Source organism: Capsicum annuum, chromosome 3 (assembly GCF_002878395.1).
Source record: "Capsicum annuum cultivar UCD-10X-F1 chromosome 3, UCD10Xv1.1, whole genome shotgun sequence".
NCBI classification, from domain to species: domain Eukaryota; kingdom Viridiplantae; phylum Streptophyta; class Magnoliopsida; order Solanales; family Solanaceae; genus Capsicum; species Capsicum annuum.
The window spans coordinates 161,826,991-161,838,280 of record NC_061113.1 but is presented as its reverse complement, the minus strand read 5'-3'; positions in this window follow the sequence as shown (position 1 = coordinate 161,838,280).

Genomic DNA, 11,290 nt, shown 5'->3' with positions numbered 1-11,290 from the left:
TAGGATCGGCCCATGCTAGGCTTACGCCCCTGATCTGCCACCTACGTATAAAGATTGGGATCGGCCCATGTTAGGCTTATGCCCCTGAGCTGCCACCCATATATAAAGGTATCGAGATCGGCCCATGCTAGGCTTATGCCCCTGAGCTGCCACTCATATACAAATTTGTGTTACTTAGTTTATTTAGCTTTTGAGATTGTTACTTTGGTGGTCACAACATTATGGTACCTTGAAATAATAATCTGTCACTAAGAGACATATAAATGGGCACTTAATGCAACAACAATGAGGTAGGGAGTTGTTGGCACACAAATGAAGTATTTAGGAGCTGAAAATAACACATTGGTCTTATTTGAGTAAACGGAGAGTTTCTGAAATTTTCAAATAAAGATAGGTATGCAGGTTCATAATAAGGATGTATTAAGATGTTTTGACATGTTAGAGAGTGGGAACAAGGTCATTGGCTTCATAGGATATAATACGTTGTTATTATGTGCCACTTGTTATAATATAACCTTGGAAACTTACTAGATGGAACAAATGTTCGATTTCATGCCAAAGAGTACAAAATGGAGTATGCCTTACATACCTGGTTGTACAACTCCAATACCATCCCAACTGGACTTCTCTCCCTTTTAGATTACTTATCTATAATGAAATATATGGCAAACTAATATTAGCAACCAAACATCACATTTTGGCTATTTAACTTCACCAAACTAGTGGCAGTAAGCCCTTAATTTATCAATAAAGGGTGTCACTTTAACCCTATTATACTCCAATTACATCCACATACCATACATGGCCTTATAAGGTTCACCGAAACCACCTTGGCTCCATTACACATTCCAAACAATACACAAAACAGATTGGGCAGTAAACAAATGCAATAATTAGTTTAGTGGTGTACCGCCACACCTTTCTTATATAATTCAATACAAACTAATCACATATTTCTCCAATATAAACCGGGCATCCTCCAACGTAAACACACAAAACAGTCCGTAAACAATACCCCAATCATCCTTTAATAGCAATCAAATATGTGCAATCTTCTTCCAACACATGTATATGGAAAAAGGACAAAAGTGGACAGCAACCATACCTTGATTTCCTTGGTAGTTTAGTCACTTAATGTACATCTATTCAATAGCTTAATCCCTTCACACATACACCAAAAGAGAAAAGATAAATCCCTTAATAACTAAGAACAATGGATTGCCCAAACTTATAGAGAGGGCTATCTGGAAATTAATCTTGAAGAACACATAGTTTCCTTTGTACAAACTCATAAATTGTTCGCTTACCTTTAGCTTGGAACGAAGGTAAATCCCAATAACCTTTGTGGAATTATAGGGTTTCTTCATAGCTAAGAGAAAACAAGAGAGAAAAAACTAGAAAGCTGGAATTTTTTGTCTAAGTTACAAATGAGCAAAATTTGCTGATTTCAATCCATATAAAGAAGCTGCTCTTTGGCCGAATTTCTTGACCCTTTTTGGCCTATATTTTATCAAGTAAATAATGTATCTACTTTCCCAATATATTGGTCTTTTCTGGATCCAAATTTATTGGGTCTTAACTACCCATTTTTCTTCCTTTTCTTTTCTTTAACTTGGGCCTTGGCAGATTTGAGTATTGGGCCCTTTTCTCCATTTTATTTCTCTTTTACTTAATTTTGGGCTCAAATGAGTACATTAATATAATCCTAAATCTGGTCCATATCCATGGGTCCATTAATTTGGTCCAAATAGCTCAAGTAGGTAACTCACCTACTAGCTTAATTAAGTCGAGCAAGCACCTCAATATTTTGTTCTATTTTCAGATCCTAATCCCTTTAATCTAACCTTCAACTTATACACACTTGGTCACTTTAAACTCCAGATTCAAATACTAACTTACGATCTCAAGTTTAAATAGTTGTATCGACGTTAACTTAGTCGCATCACATTAAACTGTACGGGCAACATCTATAATTCTATCTACGCCTTTAATACTTGTATAACAAATCTAATCCGTTACCTATACCACAAGGCTATACCAAGTTCTACATAATTAGAAAAAGTACAAGCAAAATACGGGATGTTACATCTTTCCCCCCTTAGAGACATTTGTCCTCGAATGTTAGCATAACTGTCCAACCAACACAAGTTCATGCCTAAGTTTAATATCCCTATTATCACATAGTACCTATATATTATACTTACTTGTTATTTCTCTAGTTCAGCATCTTGGACTTTTTCTTTGTATTTGAACAAATGGGGGTACTTGGATTTCATCGCTTCTTCAGCTTCCTATGTTATCTCTTCTACTTGTTGGTTTCTCCAAAGCACTTTTACCGAAGCTATTTCCTTATTCCTTAACTTCTTATCTTGTCGGTATAGGATAGAAATAGGTATTTATTCATAGGTGAGATCTTTCATAACTTGAACATCTTCAGTAGGAGTAATATGAGATCGATCTCCTGTGCACTTTCGAAGCATTGAGACGTGAAATACTGGATGGACTGTTGAGAGCTCTTGGGGTATCTCTAATTCATAAGCGACTTGGCCAAACCTCCGAGTAACCTTGTATGGGTCTAAATAACGTGGACTTAGTTTTCCTTTCTTACCAAATCTCATAACCCCCTTCATTGGTGACACCTTCAAGAATACCCAATCACCTATAGCAAACTTTAGCCCCCATCTTCTAATATTTGTATATGACTTGTGTCGACAGTGGAGTGTTTCTAGCTGCTGTTGGATCACTTTAACCTTTTTCATAGCTTGATGAACAAGATCTGTCCCGAACAAGGCAATGTCACCCACTTCAAACCATTCAATTGGTGATCTACGCTTTCTTCCGTACAAAAATTTATATGGTACTATTTTGATACTTGAATGATAGCTATTGTTGTAGGCGAACTTGATGAGAGGTAAATGATCATCCCAACTACCTTTAAAGTCCAATACACAAGCTCGCAACATATCTTCAAGTGTTTGAATGGTACGTTCTGCTTGTCCATCTGTTTGAGGGTGAAAAGCAGTACTTAGATTCACTTGCGTTCCCAAATTTCTCTGGAAAGACTTCCAAAAATTTGTAGTAAATTGAGCTCCTCAATCTAATATAATAGAGATTGGAACTCCATACAGTCGAACTATCTCTTTAATAAATAATTTGGCATACTCTTCAACTGTGTAAGTGGTCCCAACCGGTAGAAACTGCGCTGATATGGTAAGCCTATCAACGATCACCCATATGGAATCAAACCTTCGAGATGTACAAGGCAAACTAGTGATGAAATCTATGTTGATCATGTCCCACTTCTAGATTGGAAGATCTATACATTGCATATAACCCCCGGGCTTTTGGTTCTCTACTTTAAATCTTTGACAATTTGGACATTCGGCTATAATTTTTGAAATGTTCTTCTTTATGTCACCCCAACAATACATTCCTTTCAAATCATGATACATTTTAGTTGACCCTGGATAGATGGAATACCTTGAATGATTTGCCTTTGTCATAACCCTCTTTCATAGCTCATCTACATTCGGCACACACAATCTGTTTTGTCACCGAAGTACACCCTCTAGCATAAGCTCAAATGACTTTATCATACCATATTGCACATTCTCTTTAAGTTGCAATAGAATGGGATCTGCATATTGCTTCTCTTTTACTTCAGCTACTAGTGAAGATTCTACCAGATTATGCACATTAAGCCCCTCATCTGTAGTTTCAAGAAGGTGAACCCCAAAATTGGCTAGTTGTTGTAGATCCTTAGTCATCCCTTGTATTTCTATAGACGGCGCCATAGCCTTATGACTTAATGCATCTACTACTACATTTGCTTTCCCTGGGTGATACAAGATATCATTATCATAATCTTTTTACAGCTCAAGCCTTCTTCGTTGCCTCAAATTTAGGTCCTTCTGATCAAAGATGTATTGCAAACTCTTATGGTCAGTATATATGTCAACATGAATCCCATACAAGTAGTGTCGCCATATCTTTAAGGCAAATATAGCCGTTTCTAGCTCCAGATCATGCGTTGGATAGTTTTTCTCATGTGGACGCAAATGTCTTGAGGCATATGCTATGACTTTACCATGCTGCATCAATACACATACAAAGCCAATTCTTGAAGCATCACAATACACTGGATACCCTTTTATGCCTTTAGGAAGTACCAATATGGGTGTAGAAGTCAATTTATTCTTCATATCCTGAAAACTTCTTTCACATGCGTTATTCCATTAGAACTTGTACGCTTTGTATATTAGCTTTGTTAAAGGTACAAAAATTGAAAAAAATCCTTCAACAAACCTTCTATAATAACCTACCAACCCAAGGAAACTATAAACATTCGTAGGCCTTATAGGTCTTGGCTAGTTCTTCACGGCTTGTATTTTTTGAGTATCAACCCTTATTCCTCCATCAGATACAATATGACCTAAGAATGCCACATATTTTAACCAAAACTCACATTTGGAGAACTTTATATATAGCTTACGATCACGAAGAATCTGCAACACCTGTCATAAGTGATTGGCATGGTGTCCTCATTTGATCTCAAATAAACCAGAAGATCATCAATAAAAACAATCACAAACATATCCAAGAATGGCTTGAACACCTTATTCATCAAATCCATAAAAGTTGCAGGTGCATTAGTTATCCCAAAGGCCATGACTAGGAACTCGTAATGACTATACCATGTTTGAAAAGTTATCTTGGGTAGGTCCTTCTCTTTGACCCTTATTTGGTGGTAACCAGACCTTAAATAAATCTTTGAAAACCACTTGGTGCCTTGCAACTGATCAAATAAGTCATCAATTCTCGGAAGGGGATATTTGTTCGTAATTGTCACCTTGTTCAATTGTCTAAAGTCAATACACATTCTTAATGAGCTATCCTTCTTACGCACAAATAACACTGGTGCACCCCAAGGGGACACACTAGGCCTTATGAATCCTTTTTCTAGCAAGTCTTTCAATTTCTCTTTCAACTCCCGTAATTCTGTCGGGGCCATTTTATACGGAGGAATTAAAATTGGTTGAGTACCTCGAATTGCATCAATACCAAACTCTACTTCTCGTTCTATAGGAAAACCCAGAAGATCTTCAGGAAATACATCAGGAAATTCATTTACCACTGGAATAGTTTAAAGAGTTGGTATCTCCACATCTGTATCCTTCACTCTAATTAGATGACATATGTAACCCTTGGAAATCATCTTTTTTTCCATAAAATAAGAAATAAATTTACCTCTTGTCACACCAATATTACCTTTCCATTCAAGGACTTCCTCTCTTGGAAAATAGAAATACACCGTCTTAGTTTGGCAATCTATTATGGCATAACAAGAAGCCAACCAATCCATACCCATTATAGCATCAAATCTACCATTTCTAACTCAACCAGGTCAGCCATTGTATCCGACCGCAAATAGTTATTATACAATTTTGATACACTCTCTTAGCTATAACAGATTCACCAATCAGCGTAGATACTTTAAGTGGCTTAACTAGCAATTTAGGTGTTCTTTTGAACTTTCCAGCAACCAATGGAGTGACATATGATAATGTAGAACCCGGATGAACTAATGCATATACATCATGTGAAAAGATGGATAATGTACCTGTAACCACATCTAGAGAAACCTCTGAATTTTGTTGATCCACTACTGAACTCCACTAGAGCTAGATGCTCCTTTATCACCTTTACCATGACCCATAGGTTGTACACCTCTACCTGAATATGGCACCGATGATGATAAGCAACAGCTGATCCAGTAGGTTGTGCCATACCACCTATGCCCCATTAAGGGCATTCTATCATCATATATCCTGACATACTATACCAAAAGCAAGCAATTGTCCCTACCTGACATGTACCTAAATGAAGCTTTCTATATTATTTACATGGCTATCGAGGAGGCCTTAATTGGCTCATACTCCCTTGCTCTTGATACCCCATTGTTCGTAAACTCTAACTCTCACTTCTTTTCCCAAAATGGTTGTCTTTAGACCCTTGAAACTGTGGTGGAGCACTAGCTGCCGAATAAGAAGATAATGGCCTAGGTGGTCTATTAGAAAACCAAGGCCTAAACTCTCCTTGGGATTCCATAAACTGCCCCATAGATCTAGCCCTCTTGGAATATCCTCTTTCTAGTTCTTGTGTTCTTCTTCTTTGCCTCTGATCCTCCATTTTTTAGAAAAAATCTTGTATCCTTGCTATGTCCATGTCTTTGTTCAATGAAAAATAGTATAATCTCTAACTAAATATAGATCCAACCTATCCACATATAGATGAACTCTATCATCCATAGTAGCTACAACATTAGGAGTATACCTAGACAAAGAGTTAAACCGGAGGTTGTACTCTCCCATGCTCATATTCCCTTGGCAAAGATTCAAGAACTGATCTGCACGAGCCTCTCGAATCTCAAATAGAAGGCAATAATCAAGAAATGCCTCTTTGAACTCTTTCCAAGTAGCAGAAGGTGCATCAATACCCCTAGATCATTTCCAGTGTTCATACCAAAATATAGCCTCCCCTTTGAATTTATATGCTACTAGCTTAACTGCCTCTTTACCTGATATATCCATGACCTCTAGATCCCTTTGAATTTGATCAATAAAGTCCTCTGGGTCTTCATTAAGATCTAATCTGGTGAACGTGGGAGAATCCAATTTAAGAAAATCCTGCATTCATAGGCTAGCTCCCCTATTCACACCACTAGAACCTATGGTTAAAATGGCTTGTCCTTAAGCTTGTCTAGCAACTATACGAGCCAATAATTCCACCGTATTTCTTAGATCTTGGTCTGTAGCATTGGTAGGTGGTTCTGCGGATGCGGTTCTTCAGCTTCTTAGCTCTTCTAGAGATGGAGGAGTAGAAGAAGTTTGGGACACAAACTTAGCTTGAGCCTCACTTTGATTAGCTCGTCTAGGTGGTAATTTACTGGTCCCTTCCCCGGCAGCCACATCTATTCACTTACCCCTATTCTTACTCCTTCTTGTACCAACATCTTTACTATAATAAGAGGAAAAAATAGGTTTAATAGTTAAATATGACTTTACCTACAACATGGGCTCTATTGCACGATCTAAGATATGAAGAAAAAAAGACAACCCCTAAATGTCCCATAGCCTCCTGTTTATAGATGTGGTACACAACACGCCTATAAAAAAAACTCTATATAGACACGGCTTTGTAGACACCCCAGGATGACCTGCTCTGATACCACTTTTATCACGCATCAAATCCTATTGGGGCAGATAGGCACCCGTAGTCGTAAAGGCCCGAGAGAACCAATTCATAACCTTATAATTCTCATGCATGTAGCTATGACAACCAAAGGTTCTGACAAACATGATATTATGTATCGATGAGAATAGTTACACATGCAAGCACAAATTGATATATACAATACTTGGCCGTTAGGGCCACCATGTCTAGAGACAAGGCACTACCATAACTTTACATTAGTGTACAAATACTTTAAAAGGTACATAGACTTAGTTAGGGTTGGGACAAAACCCCGCCCTACTCTTGACCTGCTGCACAATACCAAAATATATGGAATAGAATCAGAAATCCCTGAAGCAATCTGGAGTTCACCAATAGCAGCTGGATATATTGGGCTCCTATTGGGGAGGTGCGTTTGCCGAAGCACCTATGCCTGTAGCATGAAATATAGGTCCCCCATAAGGGGAGTCAGGATGAAAATATTTACCGAGTATGCAAGGCGGAATAGTAATAATATATGACACAAAGGCTCAATAGAAATCAGATACAAGTGTATAAGTAGTACTAGTAGAACACCTTTATATATACTCTTGGGACTACATACATTACATTCCTTTCTTCATTTTTACCTTTCTTACTTCAAAATCTTTGTAAGCCATATATAATGCAAATGACCAACTGATCAGTGGTAAATAGAAAAACTAGGATCGGCCCATGCTAGGCTTACACCCTTGAGTTGTCACTTACATATAAAGATTGGGATCAGCCCATTCTAGGCTTATGCCCCAGAGTTGCCAGCCACATATAAAGGTATCGAGATTGGCCCATGCTAGTCTTATGCTCCTGAGCTGCCACTTATTTACAGATTTTTGTTATAGTTTATTTAGCCTTTGAGATTGTTACTTTGGTGGTCACAACATTATGGTACGTTGAAATAATAATCGGTCACTAAGAGACATGTAAATGGTCACTTAATCCAACAACAATAAGGTAGGGAGCTATTGGCACACAAATGAAGTATTTAGGAGCTAAAAATAATACATGGGTCTTATTTGAGTAAACGAAGAATTTTTGAAATTTTCAAATAAAGATAGGTGTGCATGTTTAATAATAAGTATGTATTGAGGTGTTTTGACATGTTAGAGAGTGGGAACAAATTCATTGGCTTCATGGGATATAACACACTACTATTATGTGTCACATGTTATAGGATAACCTTGGAAACTTACTAGATGGAACAAATACTCGATTTCATGCCAAAGAGTACAAAATGGAGTATGCCTTACATACCTGATTGTACAACTCCAATACAATCCCAACTCGACTTCCCTCCCTTTTAGATTACTTATCTACCATAAAATATATAGCAAACTAATATTAGCAACCAACCGTCATATTTTGGCTATTTAACTTCACCAAACTAGTGGCCAGGAAGTAAGCCCTTAATTTATCAATAAAGGGTGTCACTTTAACCCTCTTATAATCCAATTACATCTACGTACCATACATGTCCTTATAAGTTTCACCAAAACGACCTTGCCTTCATTACATATTCCAAACAATACGCAAAATAGATTAGGCAGTAAACAAATGCAATAACTAGTTTGGTGGTGTACCACCACACCTTTCTTCTATAATTCAATACAAACTAATTACACCTTTCTCAAATAGCAACCGGGAATCCCCCAATGCAAACACACAAAATAGTCCGCAAACAATAACCCAATCATCCTTTAATAGCAACCAAATATGTGTAATCCTCTACCAACACATGTATATGGATAAAGGACAAAAGTGGACAGAAACCATGCCTTGATTTCCTTAGTAGTTTAGTCACTTAATGTGTATCTCTTCAATAGATTAATCCCTTCATACATACACCAAAAGAGAAAAGAGAAATCCTTTATTAACTAATAACAATGAACTGCCCAAACTTCTAGAGAGGGCTGTCCGAAAATTAATCTTGAAGAATACATAGTTTCCTTAGTAAAAACTCATAAATTGTTCACTTAACTTTATCTTGGAAGGAAGTTCAATCCCAATAACCCTTGTGGAATTATAGGGTTTCTTCATAGCCAAGAGAGAATAAGAGATAAAAACCTAGAAAGCTGGAATTTTTTGTGTAAGTTAAATATGAGCAAAATTTGCTGATTTCAATCCATATAAAGAAGTTTCTCTTTAGCCGACTTTCATGACCCTTTTTGTCCTATAGTTTATCAAGCAAATAATGTATCTACTTTCACAATATATTGGGCTTTTGCGGATCCAAAGTTATTGGGCCTTATCTACCCATTTTTCCTCCTTTTCTTTTCTTTAACTTGGGCCTTGGCAGATTTGAGTATTGGGCCGTTTTATCCATTTTATTTCTCTTTTACTTAATTTTGGGCTCAAATGAGTACATTAATATAAGCCCAAATCTGTTCCATAGCCATGGCTCCATTAATTTCGTCCAAATAGCTCAAGTAGGTGACTCACCTACAAGCTTAATTAAGTCAAGCAAGCACCTCAATATTTTGTTCCATTTTTAGCTCCTAATCCCTTTAATCTAACCTTCAACTTATATACACTTGGTCACTTTAAACTTTAGATTCAAATACTAAATTACGATCCCAAGTTTAAATAATTGTATCGACGTTAACTTGGTCGCATCACATTAAAATGTACGGGTAGCATCTATAATTCTATCTATTCCTTTAACATTTGCATAACAAATCTCATCCATTACCTATACCACAAGGCTATACCAAGTTCCATATAATTAGAACAAGTACAAGCAAAATATGAGATGTTACAGATGTTTCCTAACTCTAACTCTTGATATGTTTTAGATTATACCTCAATGTAGAGCTATAGGATGTCCAAAACAAGTTAGGAATAAAAATTATAGGTGTCGCTAATGTTAGTCAAACCAAGGGGTCCTACTACACTTGTTGTCCATCCACCTCAGCCCTACGTCACTAATGCAGAATTTTGGAATGTTATCAAAATGCTTAACTCTAGATATGATAACCTAATTTGAATGTCAAGGAGTAGCACTTGGAGGTCCTCAAGGTTATCGAGACACTGCTAGCATCTATGAGCTTCTTAGGATGAATTAATCTGAGTTCTATGGGCCAAAGTTAGGTAAAGATCCGTAGAATTTTATTGATGGGATTCAGAGGATCTTTCATATGATGCACTTGAATGATGTTCAAAGTATTGATCTTTTTTCTTACCATCGTAAGAATGTTTCTCAAATTTGTTTTGATCAGTGGCAAAAGTGCGGAGTGAAGATGGTGCACCTTCAGAGTAGACATGTTTGAAGAATCTTTCTTGGGGTTTTTCTTTTCCCTTGAGTTGAGGGAGGCAAATAACTAAGACTTCCTTTATCTGGAGAAAGGTTCTATGTGTATGGGGGATTACAACCTCAAGTTAACTCAATTGTCTGGTTATGCTCAGGAAATGGATGCTTTATGAGGAGAAGGATGAATATATTTATTTATACGGCTTCTCTACTTTCAACTAAGGAGGGTAAGACAGCTATGTTGATCAGGGATATGGATATTTCTAGAATTATGACCTATGTTCTGTAGATTAAGGAGTAAATATTGAAAAATAGTAAAGAATTTGTAATATGAAGTCCAGAACATCAGGTAATGAACTTTGTTAGTAAAAAGTCGATGCTAGAAATTGGTCATCTTTTCAGAGAAAGTTATCTAGTCCAGCTCTATCTTCAGGAAAAGTGCATTTACTTAGGCCTAGGTATGATTTGTAGGTTAGGATATTGTGTTACTAGGATAGTATTGCTAGAGGTTTCACATCTTACCCTACATGTAATAATTATGGAAAGAATTATCTTGGTGAGCATTTGTATGGTAGGGATGGTTGCTTCAGGTGTCGTCAGGCAAGCCAAGTGCTTAAGAATTACTACTGCTAGGCAGAAAAATGAGGGATAATAGACCTCAGGCTACTTCATCATCAACTTCCGCAGGCTAAAATTTTTAGAAGGGCACCATTTCAGGTGAAAGCGGTAGTCAAAACCAATTTTATACATTTCCTTGTTATTAGGATCAGGAGA